This window comes from Peromyscus leucopus, chromosome 13, assembly GCF_004664715.2.
Source record: "Peromyscus leucopus breed LL Stock chromosome 13, UCI_PerLeu_2.1, whole genome shotgun sequence".
In the NCBI taxonomy this organism is placed as follows: Eukaryota; Metazoa; Chordata; class Mammalia; order Rodentia; family Cricetidae; genus Peromyscus; species Peromyscus leucopus.
In genome coordinates this window covers 13,886,802-13,900,448 of record NC_051074.1, presented here as the reverse complement: position 1 = coordinate 13,900,448, position 13,647 = coordinate 13,886,802, and the positions used below count along the sequence as shown (strand labels likewise).

Sequence of the window (13,647 nt, the reverse complement as noted above, 5' to 3'; positions counted from 1 at the left end):
GAGCTAGTTAGTAATAAGCCTGAGCTATTGACCACACATTTATAATTTATATTAAATCTCTTATGGTGATTTGGGAGTGATTGCTGGGACACAGAAACTTCCACCAACAAGCCTCTTCCTTTAGAATAGACTTGAAGGTACAATAGGAGTGTTTCCAGATTCTCCATTTGAGTCTGGCTCATGTGAGTTATTTGGTCCAGCACATTTATCAATTGTCTACTTTTTCACACATTCTCAATTGCTTTTATCTGTTGTTTGATTCTCGTTTGTTTACTGAAACATGTAGCACAGGTTGACCTTGAATTTGTGATCCTCCTGTCAAAGCCTCAAGAGTATACCACCATACTGGCTTGCTAATTACCTTGATGTAATAAATAATATACTAGTTTATTACATTGTGGTTATTTATGACTTAAAACAACAGGTGGTGCTTGGAGTAAATTCTCAAAAACCACTTCATTCACGACCCCATGCCCATCACTTCTCCTTTAACACAAGTAACTTTTAACAATATATGTGTATGCTTTCATTTTCTTTCTGTATCTATGCATATCTCTAATTTAAGTTGTACCTTGTGAAATCAAATTACATTTTCCCCTTTGTATTTTTCTCATTTTAAATCTCCTACTATGTGATTAGTTAAATATTATTTTTTTTTTTTACTAATTCTTGGATTTACTAGAAACATTTTCATGAGGGACATGAAAAGAGATATTAATCATTCTTTAACTGAAACACATTTATAATGGGATTCGCTTTTCCTTTAAATGCTTCAGATATTTATTTAAGAGACTGGGTGCTGCCTTGGATCTACCTATCTATACATATAGACTATGAAAGACAGAAAGAGGGAGTGCACCATCATTAATATTTTCAATAGTTACTCATTTATTCAATCATTTCTAGGAGTCTAAAACAGATCACAAAATATAATAAGGATCACAGCCTTCCCTGCATTAACATTGCTGCAAGAATATATATATATGTATATATATATATATATATGTATATATATATATATATATAAACACACACATACATGCATGCAATAACAATTATTTTTTAAAAAGAGGTCATGAATTTGAAGTAAAGTGGGGAGGAATATATGGGAGGGTTTTGAGGGAGGAAAGGGAGAAGAAAAATGTAATCTCTCCCCGACTCCCACCCATCAATGCCTGAGGCAGGTGGGACAGCTGGCCCTGAGGTCAGAAGGGAGGGAGAGCTGCCCCTGCCTGACAACAGCTGCAACACTTGGGAAAGCAGTCCTTGCACCTTGTGTGGGCCACAAGCTAGAGCCAATCCCATTGGGAGAGGTGTGGGTGAGCCAGCCCCAACACTGAGCATGGAAAAGCTGCCCCCATTACTCACCTGTCATATGGCATGGGTGGGAGAGAGACGCCCCCCCCCACATCCCCACCCCCATCAATCAATGCCTGAGGCAGCTCGTGGGAGAGCTGGTCCCGAGGTCATAAGAGCAGGAGAGCTAGCCCTGACTCTTATCTGCTGCAGCACTCCGGACAGTAGTGGCCCCTCCACTACTCCTGGGCAGCACAGCGGAGCTGACCCTGAAGGTGTAGGTGTGAGAGACCTGACCCTAAGGACAAAAAACCAGAAGAACTGGCCCCGCCCCTTGGTCATCACTGCAAAGGGTGAACCCACCAAAGCAATGCAGGACAGCCCTACCCTGGAGGTGAGGACAAGGAAAAACTGGCAGGCTGACCAATCCGGCATCTACTCAGGCCCAGAACCAGTGTTATGGGTTGGCCCATCCCAATATCCACCCCTATCTGTGATCTGCTGGAGCATGTGAAGGGACTGGTCCTGCAGACCCAAAACCGAAGGATTTCCACAAGACAGGGCAACAGCAGGAAAACCAGGAGGAGTTCCAGTGAGGGCCCAGCATCCATAGTGTTGCAGAAACCAGAAGCCTCAAACCAGACCAATGACTCTGCAATGAACACTTGCAAGTAAAGATATGTGGACAAAACAATTCACTGCATGACTCACTGTGTCACACTACAGTTTCCATGAGAGATTTCCCCCTTTTTTTCCTTTCCTTTTTTCTTTTTTTCTCTTAAATTTTATCAAGGAGGGTGGCTGCAAGCACAGAGGGTGGATATGCAGGGACAGGAAATAAATAGGATTGAGGTGCATGATGTGAAAGACACAAAGAATAAATAAATAGAAAGTTAAAAAAAGAAAAATGTTGTAATCTAAATACAATCTCAAAAATAATTCTATATGGGTAACCTAATCATATGCTATATGTGAGTATTTTTACATATATTTGTGTATATTTAAAGTAGGAAAATATAGTGTAGAGATTAGAGACTGGATCCAACCAAAGCTACTGGCTGAAGATCCTTAGGGCAGTGATAGTCTTCACACTGACATCTATGCTTTATAGCTTAACATAAGGGTTAGAACCACGTTTAATGCTCTGTGTGTCTTGAAAGGTCTTAAATTCTCTCTGTAAATTGGCAAAACTCTGTCACTGCTTTGCCTTGGCAACAATGATAAAGAGCCTGACTGTGAGCAAGAAAAGCAAGGGGAAGAAGAAACAGAGTCTGAGGTGGAACAAAGACATTAAATATGACGCTTAATTATAACATCTAAAGATGGTGTGCACTCTCATTTTAGAAAACATACACCAACTTGTATATGGTTAACTTCCTTATCCTTCTGGGTCTTTTTTTCCTTTTACTTCAGTTCCAGTAGTCTGATGAAGGGTTGAAATAGGTCTGAGGGAGATTTGTTTTTAACTACGAAAGCCAGCACCCATGTGTTTTTTTCAAAACAGCACCATTTTAATGATATTTATAATTCCTTTTAAAATATTAGAGTATCTTCTTGGTGATTAATAATTCAGAATACAATAAAACAAACCAAACAAATGGCCAAGTGTAGGAATGCGGCATAAGAAATAAGTCTGAAGATAATGTAATGTCTGTCCAAATAAAGAAAAGCAACACAGGCGTCAGAGGCAAAGCACTGGGGTGTATATTTAAAGATCTAGTGTCTAGTCGGGAATGGCAGTAGACATTTTTTCCCCTAGAAAAACCTAATTATATTGCTATTAAATCATTTGTCTGATGTCTTATTGAGAATTGCACCCTAGCAGCTGCCTTCTATCCTGCTATTTCTACAACTGACTAGTTCTTTTTTCTTTCTACCACCCTGAGAGATGAATTTAATCAGTGCCAATTCATGGTTCCCTTTCCAACCCCATCCACTCAAGCCTCCATAGCTTTTCACCTGAAGACTCCACAATCTAAGGACAGAACAAGGATGCTCTCCATCTGATTCATCGAAGGCCATGGAAACAATTTTCTAAATGATATGCTTTTGCTTTCAGCCACTAATTACATTTCAAAAAAGGCAGGGATAAAAATACCTCTGGCCTAGAAGGTTTCTGTGGAGTTCATTTCTTCCCAATAATATATTCCTTAGATTCTGAATAAAGGAAATGACTATCCCACCTGGAGTCCTTGAATACAAGCTTTAAAAGGTGGAACTGGTTAACAGAAAGTGAATGAAGTTTTACATGGCCAGGGCTTCTGGGACAGGTGGCATTCCACCCTCTGAAGTATAAGTTCTTCACACACATCCACATGCATGCATTTTCACAAATAAAAGTCGTGAGATCTTTCTCAAAGATTTTAAAAAGTTAAATGCCGGGAAACTTGCAAGATGAAGGAACGAAGGTGACATTTCAAGGTTATCTCCAGATCTGTGATAATGTATTTATTACATTGAGTTGATCCATCACTGTCAATGCTCCAAATTAAAGAATATTTAACAGTGAAAAACTAGAACATCTTCCATCTTAATCAAGCATTTTAATCAAGAATTAAGGAGCTGTGTGATGTGTGTGTCACTAATGGATTACGAATGTGAAGCCGACACTTAGCTCTCACCCTTCCTCACTGCTCCTTCTGATCTCTGTTTACTGATCATGAACAGAAATCACTAAGGAACAAATTGTTCCTGGAAACACAGACTATTATGAACTGAACCCACAGGGTGTTTACTCTGAGGACGGTCGATGATTGTCATTCAACTAAACCCCTAGAAGTTTAGGTGTTTCTCGGACAGAAGGGAAACAGAAGAAATCATGGGACATCACTCCTCTTCCCCTTTTTCCATTACATTCAGCTGAATTTATCTTTTACGGTCTTGTAACAGAGGTTTAACGGAGATGAAATGATAAAAAAATCATCTTCAAATGTGACTGTCTTTATAAAACACACACATACATTGCATCTATCCATCAACTCTTTTGGAGTAATCTAGCTCCAAAGAAGATCCTGGTACTATTAGAAATGGCAAAGGGAAAAGGCACTGACTGACATACTGTGAAAATGTCCACAGTGGCAATGATGGCTGCCTATATGAATATCTGATGACTTTAAAAAAAACTAATAATGGAAAATAAAGGAAACAGTTTTAAAATTGCACTGTTCTGGGGTGTGGTTCAGTGACAGGGTGCTTGACCTTCTACTCTTGAAGGTTCTACACTGCCACAGAGGAAAAGGTTTAAAAAGAAGATAGAGGTCAAAACTGAAAGAATAGAAAATATATGCTGAATAAACATGGAGACATGAGTGTGAATGCCCGGTACCCATAGAAAGCTGGTGAGGTAGCATAGGCCTGTAGCCAGGGTACTGAAGAGAGGCAGATCCCAGAGGTTCACCAATCATTGAGAGACCCTGTCTCAAAAATGATGGTGGGAATGGGGGGTGGGCTGGTGGGAAGCGGGGCAGGAAGGGGGATAACAAGGGAATCTGTGGCTGTTATGTAGAACTGAATGGTATTGTAAAATAAAATAAAATTAAATTTAAAAAATGATGGTGGAGAGCAGCTGAGGAAGAAATCAAGTGTCTATTTCTGGCCTTCACAGGTACATATTCTTGCATAGGAATATGCCACAGAAAAAGAGAAAGAAACCTACAAGGATGAACCACGGTGATCAATTCTCTTCTATCTTGGAGTCAGATACATAAAAAACACAAGAAACTTAATATTCAAGATATAATTTTCTTTTTAAATATTACTTTAATATTAAAAACTTTTCTTTGACTAAAGTTATCTTTATAATGATTTTTTGTAAATGTATGGTATAATCATCTACACAAAATAACTTTCAAAGCTATGGGGTTTTTTTGGTGTTAAATTATAATTTAATGTTAGCTACATACTTGATTGCATTGTAATGAATCATACGGATCTTGGAATGACACATCTAACTTCCCTTTGCAGTCTAAAAGTGCATGCACAATTATGTTGTTTTACCAGATGTCTCTAATGCTTATCCTGATTAATTCTGTGTGGATGGACATTCTGCTCCCTTGGGCTGAGAAAAACATAAATAGTAAGAAAAGGAAATCAGTTATCAGTGTGCCTTTCATATTTCATTTCATTGACAAGAATTCACTTTATTTAAGTTGGCTCTTTATATTACACTTCATGCTTTTATTTAATTGTTTAGGTATAAGGGAAGAGAAAAAATATATTTTTGAATCAAACTTAACATCAAAGCAAGTGTTACATGATTAAATAATTTATGCTTTAGAGCACAATGATTAATGCAACTAATTAGCCTTACTTGGTTGACCTCTAGAAAAACAAAGGTTATGTTTATCTAGCATTTATTTTTGGCAAGAGAGGTCTGGCATTTTGGGAAAAAAAGTATTGCTAGTGAATGAGAGAAGGCTTACCATTTCAACAAATAAGCATTCTGTATAATAGTAACCAATGTAGAAGTTTAATTGAAAGATTAAGAAATCCCTCTAAATGCATAATAGGGGATTCTTAAAAGGCTATAAGAAAGCAAAGGCACATTAGGGAACGACTGTCTCAGCATGTTTGGTTTATCCCTGAGGGAGAGAAAAGAGGTGTGGTGCACCATCCACTTAATCTCTGGGTAGATGGAAGGCTCTGCATGCAACCAGGCTGTGATGAGTCTGTGAGCTGTGATCAAGGGAACAAGGCAGAAGGCAGAAGCAGCATGTTTCCTTCTCACCATCAGGTTTCCGCCTCACTGCATGGTCAGCAGCCCTGTCACATTCCTAACACACACAAGGTTGCACCAATCTCCCTCTCAAGTCTCTTTCTTGGTGTGTGCATTGTCAATATTTTCATTTGACTAGGGTGTTTTCTGTCCACCTTCCTCATAGAAGAGTAGGTTTCCAGAGAGCAGAGAGCTACATTTTTAGCAATAGAATAACACCTGACATACAGTAGGTATTCTATAACATGACTGAACAGGCAAATTTAACAGGACAAGAGACAAGGAAAGGGAGAGGGCATGAGGATGTAAAGAGCATCCCATATTTGAAAGGACAGAGTTACAGGACAATAAACCCCCAGATCAAGCACCACCCAGGATGTCCAATCCTTTAAATATCCTTTTTTAAGGTAACATTACAGTTTTTATTAATGTAAGTTTGGCAATTTATAGACAGAATGGACAAATGTCTTGAAATAGTTCACCATTTTTTTGTTTTTGTTTTTAAATTTATTTTAATTAACTTTTTTCATGTATTTTACATACCGACTATAGTTTTCCCTCCCTCCTTTCCTCCCGCCTCCCTACCTCCCACTACTCCTCCTTTGTCTCCATTCAGAAAGGTGCAGGCCTCCCATGAGCTTGAACAAAGTATAGCACATAGTATAGTTGAGGCAGGACCCAGCTCCTCTCCATGCATCAAGGCTGGGAGAAGTAACTCAGCATGGGGAACCGGTTCCCAAAAGCCAGCTAAGCACCAGGGACAGGTCCTCATCTCACTGCTGTATGTTTTTATCTCAACTGAAAAGCAAAGCAATAAGAAAACCCAAAATGCCAAACCGTTTAACAGGGACTATAGTATTGAAGCTTATTTGAGTTAGCAATCTTTCCAGGAAAAAGTATTAAAACTGCCTATAATCATATTTCCAAGAAAGAGACTGTGAAAGTTTCTTCTCAAATATCAATCTATTAATCTGCCTTTTCCTATTTTACTGCTTTTATATTTAAGTTTCATTTCCTAGACAGAGGGCAATTCACAAACACAACTGAAATTACGCATTATTCTTCTTGACTAGAAATGCATATTTGCCCATTCATTTTTTTAACTCAAGTTCTGCAACAGTTACTGGATATATTTCTGAATATGAAATACACAACCTGCTCTCTCAACTACTAAAACATACACATACAGCAGTTTCTACAGCTTTTCATCCTTTCTTGGAAATAGTAACACCCACAATTTTAAATTTAAATTGAATAACGTAGAAGTTATTTATGCTACTATCTGGCAGAATTTGAACATTTTAATTGTGTGCAATGCTTCTTGTATCTTGTAGGTTAAAAGTATAATGTCATGAGCCTCATTATTTAAATTATGTATGTGAAACCATTTATTTCCTGACATATTTTGACACATGCAAGTGAGCACCGCACTGAGTACCACTGTCCAGTAAAACTCAAATGCACTTTGGCATTATAATTCTTTCCAAATTTGGGGATGAGGGATCCCTTCCATGTTTACTATATTATTATGTCATCTTTAGATACATGAATTGTATAAAAAAAATTAGTTGAACTTGAAGGAGAAAATTGCAAACGCTTTTGCTTATATGAATGTCCTCTGAACAATTACACTGACTCAATTCCAGTAAAAACCGCTTTTTTCCAGCTGACAACACAGCCACTGCCATGCAAACACACTCTTTAATGAGTCAACAGCTGAGTAAATTTTGTTAAGTGCTCCCAAATCTCATCTTCAGGTGACTGGCTATTGCTTGGCTTGTACACGTTCACGGAGGTCAATACTGAAATGAGAGGGTACCACCTATCTGACTCAAAGTAGGTCGTATAAACCTCAAAGCTATCATCTAACATGGTGTGTGTATATGTGTGTGTGTCTATTTATATATGTACTCATAGCATAAAGAAGAATGCCTTGAAACTACAAAATGCCAAACAAATACAATATTCAAGCTACTAATGTTGTTTCCAGCCATGGCTAAAAATATAACACAAGTAACTAACTGGTTTTTAACCTAGCCATGTGAGATTTGAGCAGGGGAGAATAATCAGAGATTTGGAAAATAAACAGAAATATCCTCTCTGCACTTACTTGCTTCCTTTGTACAGTAGGTGCAACTGTAGACATGTAGCAGGAGGCCCTTTTGCATGCCTGGCTTGTAATTGCCTGCTAACTCATCCTTTGCTTTGCCCTTGTCACCTTATAATCTGTTTTCAATGCACAGCAATCACACTAAGCCTTTTAAAGGGTGAAGTGGTGCGGGTCATTCCTCCGCTTCCCATTCCTCAGTGGCTTCTCCCCTCACACAGACTAAAAGCCTTCGCTCTTACACTGACCTCCCAGATAGGACAGTCAGTGTTGGCTTCTCCACCCTGCCCCATCTCAGGGACTTTTCTTCCTTCTGCTCTTCTTTCATCCATTGTCTTCCAGATGCAGCCACCTCCTTGCCCTTTCTACACAGGTGGGCTCCCACCTCTGTGTCTTTGCGTTTGCCCACAAGAGTCCCCCTGTGTCTTCAGACGGTTTCATCTCTTGCTTCCTTTTAAGTCTTCATTCAGCTGCTACCTCTTTGGGGAGTTTTCTTCAGCTTCGTTATTTAGAACATGTAAGTCAGATGCTCCCTAAGCTATTTTCATCTTTCATTCCCTATGTTGCTCCAAAATATTCACCACTACCTCTTTAACATACTAAATTCTTATTATGAATTCCACAAGAGTAGGAATTTTTATACTTCATAGACCACTACACCCCCAGTACCTAGCACTATGCCTGTCACATGGAACCACATCCACATGCATTTGTTAATAGATACACTGCTTTGATGTCATGCATGCGTGCACAGCATACACACACACACACACATACACACACACACACACACACACTGCTATAAATTACAAGGTTGCAACAAGTTTTTCTGGGTTCAGCATTAGCCCAAGTTAAAGATTCTAACAAAAAAAAATTAAATGGTAAAATAAAGTGGTACTTTTTCTTCTTTTAAAATTCACTGTAAAACGAAATGAACTAAATCATTTCTAGTGCGGCAATAATTCGGCGCTAAGTTCATGGAGTTCCAACATACCCCTAAAGCTTTTTGTTTGGTCAACTATCAATGTTAGTTGAGAAAACACATTTCAAAAACAACCTTGATTAAAATGTTAAAAGCAAAAATTATCCACTCAATTATATACATCTTTGATTCTCCTTTATAAGGAATTGAGATTACAGAAACCAAATAAGGCACTCTAAGGTGCTGCATTCTACTGTCATAAACACATAAAAATAAATTCTCCCTGTTGACCATTATTCTGTCATAGTTTATTGAACAGTTACAAAGAGCTCAGTGTAACAGTCGCTTTTGGAACATGTGGCCCTTGAGACACAAAGTTCAGCAATCCTCATTTTGATAATTCTAGGATACTCTCAGTGGAATGTGATAAATCTATATTTTTAGCTGTGTTTCAAGTATTTTTACAATTGTACCAAATACATTTCAAGAAATGCCAACTTCTTCTAGGAAATAAAAAATTAAAAGAAACCATGCAAATCAGATTTACCAATATGATGATTTGTTATAGTAGCTATAAAACAATTATGCTTATGAATCCTAGTGTTCAAGATATGAATATGCTATTTTATCTATCTCAAAGCCCCACTGAAACAGAAAAGTACTGTCGTCATTCACATGGAATTTTACTCCCTAATACATCCTTTCCCATCCATGGCATCCTGTAGCTCTGATAACCCTCATGCAACAAGTTGTTTTTTTTTTTTTTAACTGTTTCATGGCTACCCAAATATTTTCCAGGGGGAACTCTTTGGGGTCAGAAAGCATCAATGAATAAATAATCAAGAAACAATAAATTTAATGATAAGTCCCTGTTTTTATCATCATCCCATTCCCCCCCACAAAAACGAAAAATATAAATAATGCAAATCAGAGATGTAGGCACTGACACAATACTATCACCATCATCTTTAGATTGTCCTCAACCAGTATAAGGTAAACAGGAGAGATTCCTGTCAGAGACATGATGTCTACCAAAGCTGCCCTTACTGTTTCCAGCACTTCCCCCTCCTTCCAGCTGTCCATAGCATTGCTACTTTGATTGCTACGTGACATTTTCAAGCACTGAAGTAAATGCCAATCAAAGTGCTCAATTTAAAAATTTCCCCGTTTCTTTTAATCTGTCTACTACTACAGTTGGAACAATAATTATCTCCACATTATAGGTAAAGAAGAACTGCCTTGAGTGGAATCGGGCAGTTCTGGTTTTAACCTGCTTGAAATGACGGTGCCTCAAATAGAAGACATGAAACTAGGACTGTAAGAGTCAAAGACAATTCTCCTGGCTGCTGAGCTTGTCTGTTCTCGAGTTCTAGCTGAGGTTAGTTATGTGTAGAGGTTATGAGGTTTATATAACATTTACATGGAAATGAGCATCTTGGGATTTATCCCCCCAACGAGTTTTTCCGAAAGATATAGGCAATTACAGAATTAAAGACAGTACATGACAATCAAAAGAAATGAGGGTACAATTTGGGAGGATGGACAGTGAATCCACCCTAGGATGGCCACGTCTTACTCAAAAAAAGAGAAAATGGTGTGATCACAGTTGAGTAAGTATTAAGGGATAACAGCTCAAACGTTTCCTATTGGAGTTGTTTAATGAGAAATTAATATGTGTCCTAATAATTAACTTCTACAGACACAAAGAAGGGCTTAAAAAGTTGTAACCACCATAAAATTTGGACATGTCTCTCAAATGCTCAGATTCTACGAGGTCACTGGACAGCAGAGAGACATAGAGGAAACAACTGTGGGACCATCTTGAAATTATGGCTTTCAATGCAGAGAGGGGATTACAGCTTACCTAGACAGTAAGATGAGAATACAGAGCATGGCACAGGAAAGATGGATGTGTGGTGTAGAGTGCCTCAGGGTAACAGAGAGGGAGGAGTGGAGAAACCAGCACCTATACAGCCCCCATCACTGTGACAGATGCCACGAAGTCCACTTAGCTTCTCAACATACTTTAGAAATCGTGGCACATTAGCATAGCAGTAAATTTGTTTTTCGTCAAAGTGAATGCTATATGGGGAAAGAGTTAGCATCGTTGTTAGATATTTACTGTGTGCCAACAGCACCACCCAGGGAAATACACAAACTACGTCCTCAGGGCTTAAAAACTGTATGAATTATCGTTGTATTATTCCTACCACCACAGTACAAGCAATCACTCTTAGCTATTGATAAACATTTCTATTCCACACACACCAATATGTGAATGTTTTGACAATTACCTATAAATAATTCAAGCTAACTCCCCAGAGATTTTACCCTTGTTGAAAAGTAGCCTTAAAAAACCTGATGGCATACTTTGGGGAGCAAAAGTACAATAATGAAGGGCTATACAGAAGATATGCATATGAGTCTATATTTCTCTTTCATACACCTTTTTTTGTGGTTTCCATATTGAATAATGAGCATGTTGTTTTTAACAAGATAATTCTCACTTTCTTTGGATGTAATAAAAATGTCAAAGTCTTAAATTTCCATGCCTACATAATGGATTACAAGGTTATAAAATGCATTCAACATGGAGGTTTCCATGAGTGTTATAATAAAATGACTAGGAGAAATGAGAATGAGAAAAGAAATTAAAGAACACTAGTTCTGGCAGGTGAGATAGCTCAAGCCTGATGACCTTAATATGATCTCTAGGACCCATGATGCAAGGAGATAACCTGTCCTCTGATCTCCATCACACCCACTATAATGTACTTGAACACACACATACACACATCAATCAATAAAAATATGGTAAAATTGTTTTAAAAGAAAACAAATTTCTAGTACAGGATCTGCCACAAGATGACTGTGTGATGTTGATAAAACTGAACTATGTCAACTCTATAGAGTCCAAAGGCCAAAATGCCCCCCCCCTCTTATTTTCCATTTCCTGGAAACCTAAAGCCTAATGTGAGCTAGAGCACTGAGCCACATCCCTAGCCTTCTGAGTTCCTATTAACAGAGATGACAAGGAAGTTGAGACTTATCCATTCCTAGATTTAGAACATAACAGCTACGAACTTCAAATTTTCAACAACAGACTAAGAAGGTTGGCTTCTAAGTTCCTATAACCACAAAGAACAACAAAAATGAAACACTCCTCACCTCCAGGTGAAAACATATCAGAAATCTAGTGTCTTAGAAAACATGACCCCTGTGACCTTCATGAGACTCCTTTAGATCCTTCATCTGTCTCAAAACAAAACTGTTTAATTTGGCATGCACAGTGCGCTTAACTAAAAGCAGAGCACACTTTAGCAATATAGACAACACACCAGATGATATGCGCATAAGAGACTCAGTTGGTATCAAGTCACAGGCAAGGGGCTATTTGGTTAACCTCATTTAAATACTCCATATGAAAAGGAATCTAATCTCAAATGTTAAAGCATCTCCTACAAAAACCCGAGTCACTGAAATTCAACAATCAAAACATAGGGCATCTCCTTATCAAAGGAATTTCAGGGCTGGACCATGTCTTTGAAGAGTTGTAGACATGCACAGATGGGCAGTCCTGAATTATTTATCCATACAAATTTCTCAAAAGTCCAATGGAGGTGCCCAACAACAGATTTCAGTGATGAGGTGCCATGTTTCACAAACAGTATTAAGGTCTGTACAGTGACAAAGTAACCCCCAACCCAGCAAAAGCCAGTTTGAAGGAAAAGCCTAGCCAGTTGAGAGAAACCACTCAATGTAAGGAATTCAGTGTTCCTGTAGAAAAACAAGAAGAACAGAAACACAAAAAGATCATGTTGTTCTTCAAAAAAAAAAAAAAAAAACTGGGATGAAGACAAGACACAAATAGTTGTAAGTAATATTCTAAATATTTGACAACAGTACTATATTGGTATTAAGGACTCAGAATGAATGAAATCCTAACTCGAGTGTGGCCACAGCAGGGTGTGGAATGTAGACATCTTCCCCCATCACAGATGGAAATATTTACCCTGAAGAGGTGGGCTGAAATAAACCTGTATATGCTGCCAGGTCAGTACAACATTAATACATTTGCCTAGTAAGCTGGAAAGGCCCAGAAGAGGGACTATCATTCTTTCTGGATCCTGAGATTTCTAAAGGTAACAGACACAAACAGCCTATATAAATTTGATAAAAATTACACCTAGAATAACTTTTCACGATTAAAAAATTTTCAAAAACACAAAGATAGTTACTTACTTTGGGCTCTTTTGTTTGGACACTGCATATTAAAGACTTGACAAATGTACACATTTATATTAATATTTTTTCCAGTTTTAGTACCTTGACTTTGCTTTTGTTTTGCAATTTTATTTAAACACAAATATAACGTGCACATGAGCCACCCACTCCTCTTTTTTTTTCTTTGCTATGCAGACTGGCATTGGGATTGGTGACTCTGAATGCCAGCAGCACTACTCTTTCTATAATGGCTTTGTCGTTCACAGTCTAAGCACAGTTAAAGTTGGTTGGACATTGATCGCACTTCCAGCTCCTTGCCATTGTGGACCAGAAACTTCTGGAAGCCGCTGGGCAGCATGTGCTTGGTTTTCTTGTTGCTCCCAT

General features: G+C 38.2%; 1 protein-coding gene across 1 annotated transcript in view; it reads right to left on the bottom strand.

The window, feature by feature from the left end:
- The window catches only part of LOC119088961, a 116,880-nt gene that overhangs the window by 26,733 nt on the left and 76,500 nt on the right, over positions 1-13,647 (bottom strand). The gene's annotated exons all lie outside the window — the stretch shown is intronic.